At 36.4% G+C, this 14,898-nt stretch overlaps 1 protein-coding gene across 2 annotated transcripts in view; it reads right to left on the reverse strand.

The window, feature by feature from the left end:
- Positions 1-14,898, reverse strand: part of BBOX1 (gamma-butyrobetaine hydroxylase 1) — a 77,604-nt gene that overhangs the window by 26,091 nt on the left and 36,615 nt on the right. The gene's annotated exons all lie outside the window — the stretch shown is intronic.

Below are 14,898 nucleotides of genomic sequence, written 5' to 3' on the forward strand. Positions count from 1 at the left end.
ACATGTTCAAGAACATGCATTTATTTGAATAACTGTTCTCAAATTTTTTTGGGGGGGTAATACTTAGGAGTGGAATTATGGGATTATGTCATAATTATATCTTTAACTTTTTGAGGAAACACCAAATTGTTTGCCACAACAGCTGAACCATTTTACATTCTCACCAGCAATGTGTGAGGGTTCCAATTTCTCCACATCCTCACTACACTTGTTGTCTGTTGTTTGTTTTTTTAAAATTATTTATAGCCATCTTAGTCGGTGTGAAGTGGTAGCTTGTGGGTTTGATTTGTGATATCCTAATGACTAAAGATGTTGAGTATTTGTGCTTGTTGGGCATTTGTATATCTACTTTAAAGAAATGTATTCAAATATTTTTCCCATTTTAAAATTGTCTCTCTTTTTTTTGTTAAGTTGTAAGAGTTCTTTATATATCTGAGATACTAGATCCTTAGATACATGATTTGCAAATATTTTTGCCTCTTCTGTAGGTTGTCTTTGCATTTTCTTGGAATGTCCTTTGTTGTTCAAAGTTTTTAATTTTGATGAAGTCCTATTAATTTATATTTGTTGCTGTTTTTGGTGTTATATGTATGAATCCACTGCCTATTTCAAGGTCATGAATATTTACCCCTATGTTTTCTTTTAAGAATTTAATGATTTTAGCTCTATAATTGATCCACTTGGAATTACTTTTTTATAAGTGGTGTGAGTAAGAGGTCCCAGTTCATTCTTTTGCATGTGGGTATACAGTTGTCCTAGTACCATTTGTTGAAGAGAGTATTCTTTCCCCATTGAATGGTTTCAGCACCCTTGTTAAAAATCAATCAGCTATAGATTTACGGGTTTATTTCTGCACTTTCACTTATATTCCATTAGTCTATATGTCTATCCTTATCCCAGTACCACAATATTTTGATTACTGTTGATTTGTAGTAAGTTTTAAAATCAGGAAGGGTAAGTCCTCCAACTTTATTCTTTTCAATATTGTTTTGGCTATTCTGAACCCCTTGCAATTTCCTATCAATTTGAGGATTGGGTTTTCCATTTATGCCAAAAGGCCATTGGAATTTTGACAAGGACTGCATTGACTCTGTAGCCCACTTTGGTTAGTATTGATATCTTTAACTATATTATGTCTTATAATTCATGAATATAGGATGTCCTTCCATTTATTAGATCTTTAATTTCATTCAGCAACATTTTGTAGTTTTCATTTTACAAGTCTTTCACCTCCTTGGTTAAATTTATTCATAAGTATTTTATTCTTCTAGATGCTACTGTAAATGGAATTGTTTTCTTAATTTCCTTTTCAGATTGTTCATTGCTGATATACATATAACAACTGACTTTTCTGCATGGATCTTGTATCCTCCAACTTTGTTGCATTCATTTATTAGCTCCAGTAACTTTTTTGTGCATTCTTTTGGGTTTTTTACATACAGGATCATGCCATCTGAGAAAAGAGATAGATTTACTTCTTCCTTTATCATTTGGATGCCTTTATTTCTATTTTTTGCCTAATTGCTCTTGTCGAAACTTCTAGTACAATGTTGAATATAAGTGGTAAAAAACAGCATTCTGTCTTATTCCTGATCTTAGGGAGAACTTAATGAAGTTTTAATTACACTCTTGTAACTTCACTCAGATCAAGAAACAGAACTTTAAGCTCAAACATATGCCCTGTCCCAGTCACCATCCTTTCTTCTCTAGAATAACCATGACTGTGACTTCTATATTTATCATTTCTTTGCATTTCTTTACATTTTTATTCCCTGAACATGTATCCTAAGACACTATGTTTAATCTTGCCCATTAAAAACAATTGTTATGTCTTTTAAGTCTCTTAATCTATATGTTTCTCTTCCAGCCTATACTTCTTACAATTTATTATTTGAAGAAATTAGTGAATTTGCCCTATAGAGTTCCTCACAGCCTGGACTTTGCAGATTGTATACTCATGGCGTACTTCAACATGTTCCCTGTCCTCTGTGTTTCTGGAAAATTGGCAGCTAAATGCAGAGGCTTGGGCAGACTCTCTCTTCTCTCTTGGACAAAACTGTAGATGTGATTGTGTTCTTTTATTACAAGGCACAGAATATCTAGATGTCTTTCTTTTTGTGATATTTGTTGCTCGTGCTCAATAGCTAGACCCACTAATTCACTGGGGATTCCAAATAGTGAAATACCAAATTAATAATTTCTTTTTTATTTATCAGTTGGAATACTTTTAAAAAGATTCATTTTCCCTCATCTACTATTTGTTTACCCCATATAATAGCTTAAATAGGGATGATGAGATAAATGCTTGATTCTTTCCTTTATTTACCATTTTGCTATGTAATGGGTTAGTTTTCTACCACTCCAAGATGAATAATAAGTTTTCTAAAAAGTAACATCATTGATGAAAATGGATTAAAATTAAATAGAGGTAATGGTTTCACAACATTGCCAATGTACTAAATGACAGAGAAATGCACATGTTAAAATGGTTAATTTTATGTTATGTCAATTTTACCTCTATTACCAGAGAATAGCTTGACTTAAACGTTATAAAAAGTTAATTAAAAAAATAACTAGAGATTACTTGCAACTCTGTGGCAAGAGAAGCAACCGTTATTCAGATTTTGTAAGGCTTTTCCTTGGAAGATTGAAACAATGGGTAATTGGAAGGAAGCTGTGTCTCAAAATAAACCAAAGCTGATTTGAAAAGATGTCACTATACACGCATGCCATTTTATTGCTGTTATAATGTCTATTTGTTAATTTATGTTCATATTAAGTCATTTTCAATAAATATATATTGAAAAAACCTATTCTATTCCAGGTATTGTTTTAGCATTAGTAATATAGTAGGGAACAAAAAGGACAAACAAGTAATCACCAAATCTAATATCAGATAGAGGTAAGTGCTATAAAGAAAATAAAGCAAGGCAAGGAGATAAGGCTTGGGGTCAGGAGAACATCATGGTGGAAATGATGCTTTGGGAAGTATCTAGAAAGAGCTGAAATTTTTCATAGAAACCTGAATTAAATAAGGGAAGGAGAAATGTGAATGTCTGAGAGATGTATTTGAGGCAGAGGACTCTGAAATGAAAAGGTTGGGCTTTTTCCCCATTCTCTGGGACTGAGAATGAAACTAGCTATTTTGCTCTGTTTTTTTTTTTTTTTTTCTCATTTAAATTTGGGGTGGAAAGCCTGGTATAACTTTCATTAAAATTAAAGAGCCATCCATATGTGGGCATAAACTGGAAAGAGACATAGTGAAAGGAGAAAAGCGTATGTATAGCCTGCTGCAACTCAAGTATGAGTCAGGCAATCCATTATATTGTTGTGACTATAGCCAAGAAATACATGTTCTCTATGAAGTTCGTGTCACTCCATGGTCCATATATAATACAGATTCAGATTATTGTCAACATCAGCATTCCAAGAATAATCTACATATAGGAAGGGATTTAGGTACAAAAAGAGTAATTTCATCAAATTATAGAATATATAATGTCTTCTAAGAAGATGATGCTGTCGACACTGTCAGGAGGAAATGACTTTATTTAGATTTTCTGTCCAAGAGTGATGATCGTTTTGCTTTGATCCATCTACATTCTCTTTCCTGGTTCCTCCTACGATCAAGGGTAAATGAACTGAGTTTTGCTGTGGCCAAGAGCTGGCTGAGATTCAAGGTGCAAACTTTAGGCAGGGAACAGATCTTTTCTTTGACACTAACTGGCTTCTACAGGGATGGGGCTTGTGACTTGACTTCTTCAAAGCAGTTCTCCAGCCCTCTGAGCTAACTGGCAGGGGATGGTAAACATTTTATAGCCCTAAAGTGTCTTAGGCACGGTATGGGATGTATAGCCTAAAAGTCTATGCTCACACATAATGATAAATCCCAGGAAAGTAGTTTGCCAGTTCCAATCATAAAACCTTCTCTTAATAGTTATAGCATAAGTCTGGAAAAATCTTAGAAATGTCATTTGATTTACCTTTCTACCTCCTTATAGAAATGAGTCATGCCAGGAAGGCTTCTATGACTCTAAGCTTTCACTTATCCTTCTCAAATCCAAACCTCCAATGAAACATAGCAGAAATAAATGCAAGTATGATCCATTGGCCTGTGTAGAAAGCATTTTTAAAAAGTCCGCTTGTGGAGCCTTAGTGAGATTAGGGTGTACTTACATGCACCTCTTATTAGTGACATATTCTTAGGTTGTTCTAAGAAAGGAAACAACTCAAGCAGATTATCAGGAGCTGTCATGCAATAGAGGTGCAGGACCAGATTGTTCTAAAGAGGAAGAAGCAGGCTCAGTGTAGCATCTAAATCTGATGGTGTAGACTTGCTTGTAATTGTACTTGGGGCAGGTAATTGTCACTGTACAAATAATACTGCTTTTGCCAAAGATGTTATTAAACAAGCCTAAGTATTTTCACTGAGCTATTCATGTCATTCTCAACATTTAATTAGAACTTTCCCTATTTTTCCTCATCTATTCAAGAATTTTGTCAAAATCTTCTGTACATTAAAATCATGATGTTAAGGTAGCACTGTATTTCATGGAATTGGTTTGAATGCTAATTTACTAGATTCACCCTAATCTAGATGGCCAGTCATAGATACCATGGCATTTCATGATATTAATAGTGTTTTGTGACAAATTTGAATCCTTCAGTATTTATGGAATGCTGAAATTTTGTTTTCACTAGATTTTTTCTTTATAACCTGGGTGATAGATTTTATACTCTTTTGGTTAGTGGCTCACACTTGGAAAATCATGCTGAATTTATTTGTAATCTTTTTCTTTTTTGAAGTACTATTTATATGAAAAGATGTTCTAAACCTGCAACCTGGATTTATTGTTCCCAGCAGCTACAACCTCCAATGTTGACCTGCTGCAAACTCTTATTGTCAGATATAAGAAAGAATGCCTTTTTGAACATCATTACTTATCCCATTGTATCAAAAACATAATGTTCATATCTTATTTTTATTTTTTAAGTTTTAACATGGAAAACACTCTCCTAGCTAAAATAAACCAAAAAAATTTATAGTTAACCATCTAAAGGAATACATATTGCTTATTATTTCTAACTATAGTTGTGATGCTTCCACATGTGACTTGCTAGATGCAGTCACTCATCAGACATCCAGATATTTATTTTTCCATTATCATTTATTAGACACATACAATGGGCCAGGAACTGAGGATGCAGAAGTGAATAGAATAGTCATGGTACTTGCACTTCATGGAACTTACAGTCTATGCAGAAGACATATTAGTGTGATTTATCTTCCAAAGCTAACGTACAAGGTGTTATGAGAGTAAAGATGTGACAGTCAGGTGGAGAACTGAAGATTGAGTAGGATTTACTTAGAAGGCTAAAGATTGCAGGCAGAAAAAAATAGCTTGTGAGAAGGCCTAGTGGAGGGAAAGAATATGATCTATCAGAGGATGTGAGAGATGAGCAAGGAAGATTTGCTCAATGGCTATTCTTGGCTTCTCTTCAACTTTCTGCTTCCCTATAGTCCTGTAGAGTCTTACAAAAAAAAAAAATCTCATTACAGCAGGGAACTGAACAGCTCCATAAAACATAAAGATATGAAGTAAACAAGGAGGATTCTGGAATGTTGGTGGTGACAAAGTTTTTAATCTCTCTGAATTCTCTCTGCAAGACATCTAGAGTACAAACCCCAAAACTCAGTGACAATATCTAATTAAAATTAGGTGACAAGTTATTTCCATGAACCCCCAAAATGAGTGAGTATAGAGATGGGCCTTCCAAAGCAACTGTGTAGGAGGAAGCAGAGGGAAGCAACTAGATGTCTGATGGACCAGAAAAATTCCCAAATTACTGACAGATATTCACTGGAAAGTGCAGTAGGGCAACTTGAGAATGGTAATTAAATCTGGGAGGGGATTTTGACATTCCACTATAGCTGAATACAAGAGGTCTATAGTAAGGAGTTGGAATAGTCTGAGCACCATGAACTCTAAAATCTTACTAAATTCCCTTCCATGATAAAGCTTCCTTCTGAGAAAAAGATCCTATGTTGAGCATTACAGGGACAAAGGAAAAACGTCTAGATGAAAGTAAAGGAGAAGGACTGGGAGGTCTTAGAATGTTATTGGCCATAATTTTGAAATATAGCTTAAAACCATAACTTATAAAAGGTTTCTGAATCACATCTCCCTTTAATAGTTAAGAAAACACATTTTATATAAAGATAAGCAACATACAAATGATTAAGGTTTAGTCTCATAGTTAATTTATAAAAGAGAAAGAAAAAATAGTGAAATAGCACACCTACAGAAAATACATCATTGATAGAAGGATATGCCCCTAAAAGATGAAAAATATATTTTTTTCTGTTTCTAACTTCTATTTTCTAACTTATAGCTACTTCTAATGAATCCAGAAGACTTTGGTACAATATATGAAAGAATAACTTACATAAGAAGCAGAAACTCAAAAATGGGATGACATACTCAGAAAAGAAAAAAAATTAAAAATAATTAGAAAATGAAAACTAAATTAGAAGAAATACAAGATCAAATAAGCATAACAAATAATGCCTTTGGATGACTACAGGATGAAAGGGAGGAAAATTTAAATGTCAAAAAAAAAAAAAGAGAAAGAGATAGGGGATCTTCAAGGTGGCCTGAGGAGTAAGATGTGATCACCTTCCCCTCCAAAAATACATCAAAAATACATCTACACGTGGAACAGCTCCTACAGAACACCTACTGAACACTGGCTGAAGACCTCAGACTTCCCAAAAGGCAAGAAACTCCCCACGTACCTGGGTGGGGCAAAAGAAAAAACAGACACAAAAGAATAGGGACGGGACCTGCACATCTGGGAGGGAGCTATGAAGGAAGAAAAGTTTCTACACACTAGGAAGCCCCTTCACTAGCAGAGACAGGGGGTGGGTGGGAGGGAAGCTTCAGAACCATGGAGGAGAGCACAGCAATGGGGGTGCAGAGGGCAAAGTGGAGAGATTTCTCCACAGAGGATCGGTGCTGACCAGCACTCACCAGCCCGAGAGGTTTGTCTGCTCACCTGCCGGGGTGGGCAGGGGCTGGGAGCTGAGGTTCGGGCTTTGGAGGTCAGATCCCAGGGAGAGGACTGGGGTTGGCTGCGTGAACACAGCCTGAAGGGGGCTCGTGTGCCACAGCTAGCTGGGAGGGAGTCCGAGAAAACGTCTGGAACTGCCTAAGGGTCAAGAGACCATTGTTTTGGGGTGTGTGAGGTGAGGGCATTCCTTCCCCGAGTGCCCACAGAAGGCAGAGCACTGCCTAAACGAGCTCCAGTGATGGGTGCGAGATGCTGCTATCAGCGCGGACACCAGAGACGGGCATGAAACGCGAAGGTTGCTGCTGCAGCCACCAAGAATCCTGTGTGCAAGCACAGGTCACTATGCACACCTCCCCACCTGGGAGCCTGTGCAGCCCACCCCTGCCAGGGTCCCGTGATTCAGGGACAACTTCCCTGGGAGAACACACAGCGCGCCTCATGCTGTTGCAATATCATGTTGGCCTCTGCTGCCGCAGGCTCGCCCCGCATTCTGTACCCTTCCCTCCCCACTGGCCTGAGTAAGCCAGAGCCCCCAAATCAGGTGCTCCTTTAACCTTCTCCTGTCTGGGTGAAGAAGATATGCCAGAGGGCGACCTACATGCAGAGGCAGGGCCAAATCCAAAGCTGAACTTCCAGAGCTGTGCGAACAAAGAAGAGAGAGGGAAATCTCTCCCAGCAGCCTCAGAAGCAGGGGATTAAATCTCTACAATCAACTTGAGATACCCTACAACTGTGGAATACCTGAACAGACAACAAATCATCCCAAAATTGAGGTGGTGGACTTTGGGAGCAACTGTAGACTTGGGGTTTGCTTTCTGCATCTAATTTGTTTCTGGTTTTATGTTTATCTTAGTTTAGTATTTAGAGCTTATTATCATGGGTAGATTTATTTATTGATTTGGTTGCTCTCTTCCTTTTATATATATATATATATTATATATATATGTATATATTTTTCCTTTTTCTCTTTTTGTGAATGTGTATCTGTATGCTTCTTTGTGTGATTTTGTCTGTGTAGGTTTGCTTTTACCATTTTCCTAAGGTTATGTCTGTCTGTTTCTTTTAGTATAGTTTCTAGCACTTGTTATCATTGATGGATTTGTTTATTGGTTTGGTTGCTCTCTTTTTAAACTTACTTTTTCATTTTTACAATTTTAATTATATAATTTTTAATTTTAATAACTTTATTTATTTTATTATTTTTTCTTTCTTTTTTTCCCTCACTTTTGTTCTGAGCCCTGTGGCTGAGAGGGTCTTGGTGCTCCAGCCAGGTGTCAGGTCTGAACCTCTGAGGTGGGAGAGCAGACTCCAGGACATTGGATCACCAGAGACCTCCCAGCCCCATGTAATATCAATCGTCAAGAGCTCTCCCAGAGATCTCCATCTCAATGCAAAGACCCAGCTCCAATCAACCATCAGCAAGCTACAGTGCTGGACACCCCATGCCAAACAACTAGCAAGACAGGAACACAACCTGACCCATTAGCAGAGAGGCTGCCTAAAATCATACTAAGTTCACAGACACCACAAAACACACCACCGGGCACAGTCCTGCCCACCAGAAAGACAAGATCCAGCCTCATTCACCAGAACACAGGCACTAACTAGTCCCCTCCACCAGGAAGCCTACACAACCCACTGAACCAACCTTACCCACTGAGGGCAGACACCAAAAACAATGGGAACTACAAACCTGCAACCTGCCAAAAGTAGACCCAAACACAGTAAGTTAAGCAAAATGAGAAGACAGAGAAACAAATAGCAGATGAAGGAGCAAGGTAAAAACCCACCAGACCAAACAAATGAAGAGGAAATAGGCAGTCTACCTGAAAAGAAAGAGTATTACAAGAGACAAAGAAGGACACTACATAATGATTAAGGGATCAATCCAAGAAGAAGATATAACAATTGTAAATATTTATGCACCCAACATAGGAGCACCTCACTACATAAGGCAAATACTAACAGCCATAAAAGGGGAAATCTACAGTAACACAATAAGAGTAGGGGACTTTAACACCCCATGTTCACCAATGGACAGATCATTCAAAATGAAAATAAATAAGGAAACACAAGCTTTAAATGACACATTAAACAAGATGCACTTAATTGATATTTATAAGACATTCCATCCCAAAACAACAGAATAAACTTTCTTCTCAAGTGCTCATGGAACATTCTCCAGGATAGATCATATCTTGGGTCACAAATCAAGTCTTGGTAAACTTAAGAAAATTGAAATCATATCAAGTGTCTTTTCTGACCACAACACTATAAGATTAGATATGAATTAGAGGAAAAAATACACACACAGAAGCTAAAAAATACGTTACTAAATAACCAAGAGATCACTGAAGAAATCGAAGAGGAAATCAAAAAATACCTAGAAACAAATGACAATGAAAACATGATGACACAAAACCCATGGGATGCTGCAAAAGCAGTCTAAGAGGGAAGTTTATAGCAATAAAATTTTACCTAAAGAAAGAAGAAACACCTCAAATAAACAACCTAAACTTACACCTAAAGCAAATAGAGAAAGAAGAACAGAAAAAATCCAAAGTAGCAGAAGGAAAGAAATCATAAAGACCAGATCAAAATAAATGAAAAAGAAATGAAGGAAACCATACTAAAGATCAATAAAACTAAAAGCTAGTTCTTTAAGAAGACAAATGAAATTGATAAACCATTAGCCAGACTTATCAACAAAAAAAGGGAGAAGACTCAAATCAATAGAATTAGATACGAAAAAGGTGAAATAACAACTGACACTGCAGAAATACAAAGAATCATGAGAGATTACTATAAGCAATGATATGCCAATAAAATGGACAGCCTGGAAGAAATGGACAAATTCGCAGAAAAACACAACCTTCTGAGACTGAACCCAGAAGAAATAGAAAATATAAACAGACGAATCACAAGCACTGAAATTGAAACTGTGATTAAAAATCTTCCAACAATCAAAAGCCCAGGACCAGAGGCTGCACAGACGAATTCTATCAAACATTTAGAGAAGAGCTAACACCTATCCTTCTCAAACTCTTCCAAAATATAGCAGAGGGAGGAACACTCCCAAACTCATTCTACGAGGCCACCATCACCCTGATACCAAAGCCAGACAAAGATGTCACAAAAAAAGAAAACTACAGACCAATATCACTGATGAATATAGATGCTAAAATCCTCCACAAAATACTAGCAAAGAGAATCCAACAGCCCATTAAAAGGATCATACAGCATAATCAAGTGGGGTATATCTCAGGAATGCAAGAATTCTTCAATATACACAAATCAATCAATGTGATAAACCATATTAGCAAATTGAAGGGTAAAAAACATATGATCTTCTCAATAGATGTAGAAAAAGCTTTTGACAAAGTTCAACACCCATTTATGATAAAAACCCTCCAGAAAGTAGGCATAGGGGGAACTTACCTCAATGTAATAAAGACCATATGTGACAAACCCATAGCCAACATCGTTCTTAATGGTAAAAAACTGAAAACATTTCCACTAAGACCAGGAGCAAGAAAAGGTTGCTCACTCTCACCATTATTATTCAACATAGGTTTGGAAGTTTTAGAGACAGCAACCAGAGAAGAAAAAGAAATAAAAGGAATCCAAATTGGAAAAGAAGAAGCAAAAGTGTCACTCTTTGCAGATGACATAATACTATACATAGAGAATCCTAAAAATGCTACCAGAGAACTACTAGAGCTACTCAATGAATTTGGTAAAGTAGCAGGATACAAAATTAATGCACAGAACTCTCTTCCATTCCTAAACACTAATGATGAAAATTCTGAAAGAGAAATTAAGGAAACACTACCATTTACCATTGCAACAAAAAGAACAAAATACCTAGGAATAAACCTACCTAAGGAGGTAAAAGACCTGTACTCTGAAAACTATAAGACACTGATGAAAGAAATCAAAGATAACACAAACAGATGGAGAGATATACCATGTTCTTGGATTGGAAAAATCAACAATGTGAAAATGACTATACTACTCAAAGCAATCTACAGAGTCAATGCAATCCCTATCAAACTACCAATGGCATTTTTCACAGAGCTAGAACAAAAAATTTTACAGTTTGTATGGAAACACAAAAGACACTGAATAGCTAAAGCAACTTTGAGAAAGAAAAATGGAGCTGGAGGAATCAGGCTCCCAGACTTTAGACTATACTACAAAGCTACAGTAATCAATACAGTACAGTACTGGCACAAAAACAGAAGTATAGATCAATGGAACAGGATAGAAAGCCCAGAGATAAACCCACACACATATGGTCACCTTATCTTAGATAAGGGAGGCAAGAGTATACAATGGAGAAAAGACAGCCTCTTCAATAAGTGGTGCTGGAAAAATTGGACAGCTACATATAAAAGAATGAAATTAGAACACTCTTTAACACCATACAGAAAAATAAACTCAAAATTTATTAAAGACCTAAATGTAGGGCCAGACACTATCAGACTCTCAGAGGAAAACATAGGCAGAACACTCTATGACATAAATCACAACAAGATCCTTTTTGACCCACCTCCTAGAGTAATGGAAATAAAAGCAAAAATAAAGAAATGGGACCTAATGAAACGTAAAAGCTTTTGCACAGCAAAGGATACCATAAACAAGATGAAAAGACAACCCTCAGAATGGGAAATAATATTTGCAAACGAAGGAACTGACAAAGGATTAGTCACCAAAATATATAGGCAGCTCATGCAGCTCAATATCAAACAAACCAGCAACGCAATCCTAAAATGGGCAGAAGACCTAAATAAACATTTCTGTCAAGAAGATATACAGATTGCCAACAAACACATGAAAATATGCTCAACACCACTAATCATTAGAGAAATGCAAATTAAAACTACAATGAGGTATCACCTCATACCAGTCAGGATGGCCATCCTCAAAATGTCTATAAACAATAAATGCTGGAGAGGGTGTGGAGAAAAGGGAACCTTGCTGCACTGTTGGTGGGAATGTAAACTGATACAGCCACTATGCAGAACAGTATGGAGGTTCCTTAAAAAACTAAAAATAGAACTACCATACAACCCAGCAATCCCATTACTGGGTATATACCGTGAGAAAACCATAATTCAAAAAGAGTCATGTATCACAATGTTCATTGCAGCACTATTTACAGTAGACAGGACATGGAAACAACCTTTGTGTCCATCGACAGATGAATGGATAAAGAAGATGCACATATATACAATGGAATATTACTCAGCCATAAATAGAAACAAAGCTGAGTTATTTGTAGTGAGGTGGATGGACCTAAAGTCTGTCATACAGAGTGAAGTAAGTCAGAAAGAGAAAAATAAATACTGTATGCTAACACATATATATAGATTATAAAAATAAATGGTTCTGAAGAACCTAGAGGCAGGACACAAATAAGGACACAGATGTAGAGAATGGCCTTGAGGACACGGGGAGGGGGAAGGGTAAGCTAGGATGAAGTGAGAGTGACATGAACATATGTACACTGGAAAATGTAAAATAGATAGTTAGTGGGGAGCAGCAGCATTACAGTGGGAGATTAGCTTGGTGCTTTGTGACCACCTAGAGGGTGGGATAGGGAGGGTGGGACAGAGATGCAAGTGGGAGGGGATATGGGGGTATATGTATATATATATAGCTGATTCACTTTGTTATACAGCAGAAACTAACACACCATTTTAAAGTAATTATACTCCAATAGAGATGTTAAAAAAAAGAGAGATCTGTATCAAATTACCCATTATATTTTTCACAGAACTAGAATAAATTATCCTAAAATTTATATGGAACTATAAAAGACCCAGAATTGCCAAAGCAATCCTAAGGAAAAATAACAAAGCAGGAGGCAAAACCCTCCTATACTCAGACAATACTACAAAGCTACAGTAATCAAAACAATGTGGTATTGTCACAGAAACATACATATGCATAAATTTTACAGAACAGAGAGCCCCGAAATAAACCCACACTCCTACGGTCAATTAATCTTCAACAAAGGAGGGAAGAATATAAAATGGGAGAAAGACTCAAAGCAAGTGGTGCTGGGGAAGTTGAACAGGAGTATGTAAATCAATGAAGTTACAATACATCCTCACACCATACACAAAAATAAACTCAAAATGGCATAAGATATGACACCATAAAACTCCTAGAAGAGATCATAGGGAAAACATTCTCTGACATAAATCATATCAATGTTTTCTTAGGTCAGTCTTCCAAGGCAATAGAAATAAAAACAAAAATAAAGAAATGGGACCTAATCAAACTTACAAGCTTTTGCACAGCAAAGGAAACCATAAACGAAACAAAAAGGCAACCTACGGAATGGGAAATAATATTTTCAAATCATGACCCACAAGGACTTAATTTCCAAATTATACAAATGACTCATACAATTCAACAACAAAAAAGCAAACAACCCAATCAGAAAATGGGCAGAGGCCTAAATAGACATTTCTCCAAAGAAGATGTACAGATGGCCAAGAGGCACATGAAAAGCTGCTGAACACCCTTAATTATTAGAGAAATGCAAATCAAAACTACAATGAGGTATCACCTCATGCCAGTCAGAATGGGCATCATCAGAAAATCTACAAACAATAAATGCTGGAGAGGGTGTGGAGAAAAGGGAGCCCTCCTACACTGTTGGTGAAATGTACACTGGTGCAGCCACTATGGAAAACAGTATGGAGGTTTCTTAGAAAACTAAAAGTAGAATTACCATATGATCCAGCAATCCCACTCCTGGGCATATATCCGGACCAAACTATAATTCAAAAAGTTACATGCCCCCCTATGTTCATGTTGGCACTGTTCACAATAGCCAAGACATGGAAACAACCTTAATGTCCACTGACAGATGAATGGATAAAGAAGATGTGGTACATATATACAATGGAATACTATTCAGCCATAAAAAAAGAACAAAATAGTGCCATTTGCAGCAACATGGATGCAACTAGAGATTATCATACTAAGTAAAGTAAGTCAGAAAGAGAAAGACAAATACCGTATGATATCACTTATATGTGGATTCTGAAATATGGCAGAAATGAACTTATATATGAAACAGAAACAGAGTCACAGACATAGAGAACAGACTTGTATAATTACCTAGCAGGGAAGATACCATGATCATGAGAAGAGACTTGTGGCTGCCAAGGGGGAGGGGTTGGAGGAAGGATGGATTGGAAGTTTGGGGTAAGGAGATGCAAACTATTACATATAGAATGGATTAACAATGAGGTCCTACTGTATAGGACAGGAAACTATATTCAATATCTGGGATAAACCATAATGGAAAAGAATATAAAAAAGTATATATGTGTATTACTGAGTCACTTTGCTGTATAGCAGAAATTAACACAACATTCTAAATCAGCTATACTTCAATTTAAAAAATTTTTAAAAAAGGTAAGAACATTTGAGAGAAAGTAACAAATTAAGAGGATAGGCAAAGATGGTTTAATATATACATAATATGTGTCCTCAAGAGAAGAAACTCAAAGTAAAGAACAGAACAAATACTAAAATCTACAACTCAAAAGAATTCTTGAAATTAAAAAAATGAGCTTCGAAAGTGCACACTGAAAGATCAACCCATATACTCCCTGAAAAAGTTACCCCAGAGCAACCAACATGAAGAAATAGTCTATAAAATTATTGGTCTTTAAAGAAAATAAAATCTTTTGAGAATCTAGGTAAAAATATCAAATTATTTATAAGGAAAAGAAAATTAGATTACCAATAAAACCATACTGACATCTTAGAGATGCTGTGAGACAAGAATTTGATATTTAGCCA

Source organism: Aethalodelphis obliquidens, unplaced genomic scaffold (assembly GCF_003676395.1).
Source record: "Aethalodelphis obliquidens isolate GAN/ISIS:26980383/991018 unplaced genomic scaffold, ASM367639v1 scaffold14, whole genome shotgun sequence".
Taxonomy (NCBI): domain Eukaryota; kingdom Metazoa; phylum Chordata; class Mammalia; order Artiodactyla; family Delphinidae; genus Aethalodelphis; species Aethalodelphis obliquidens.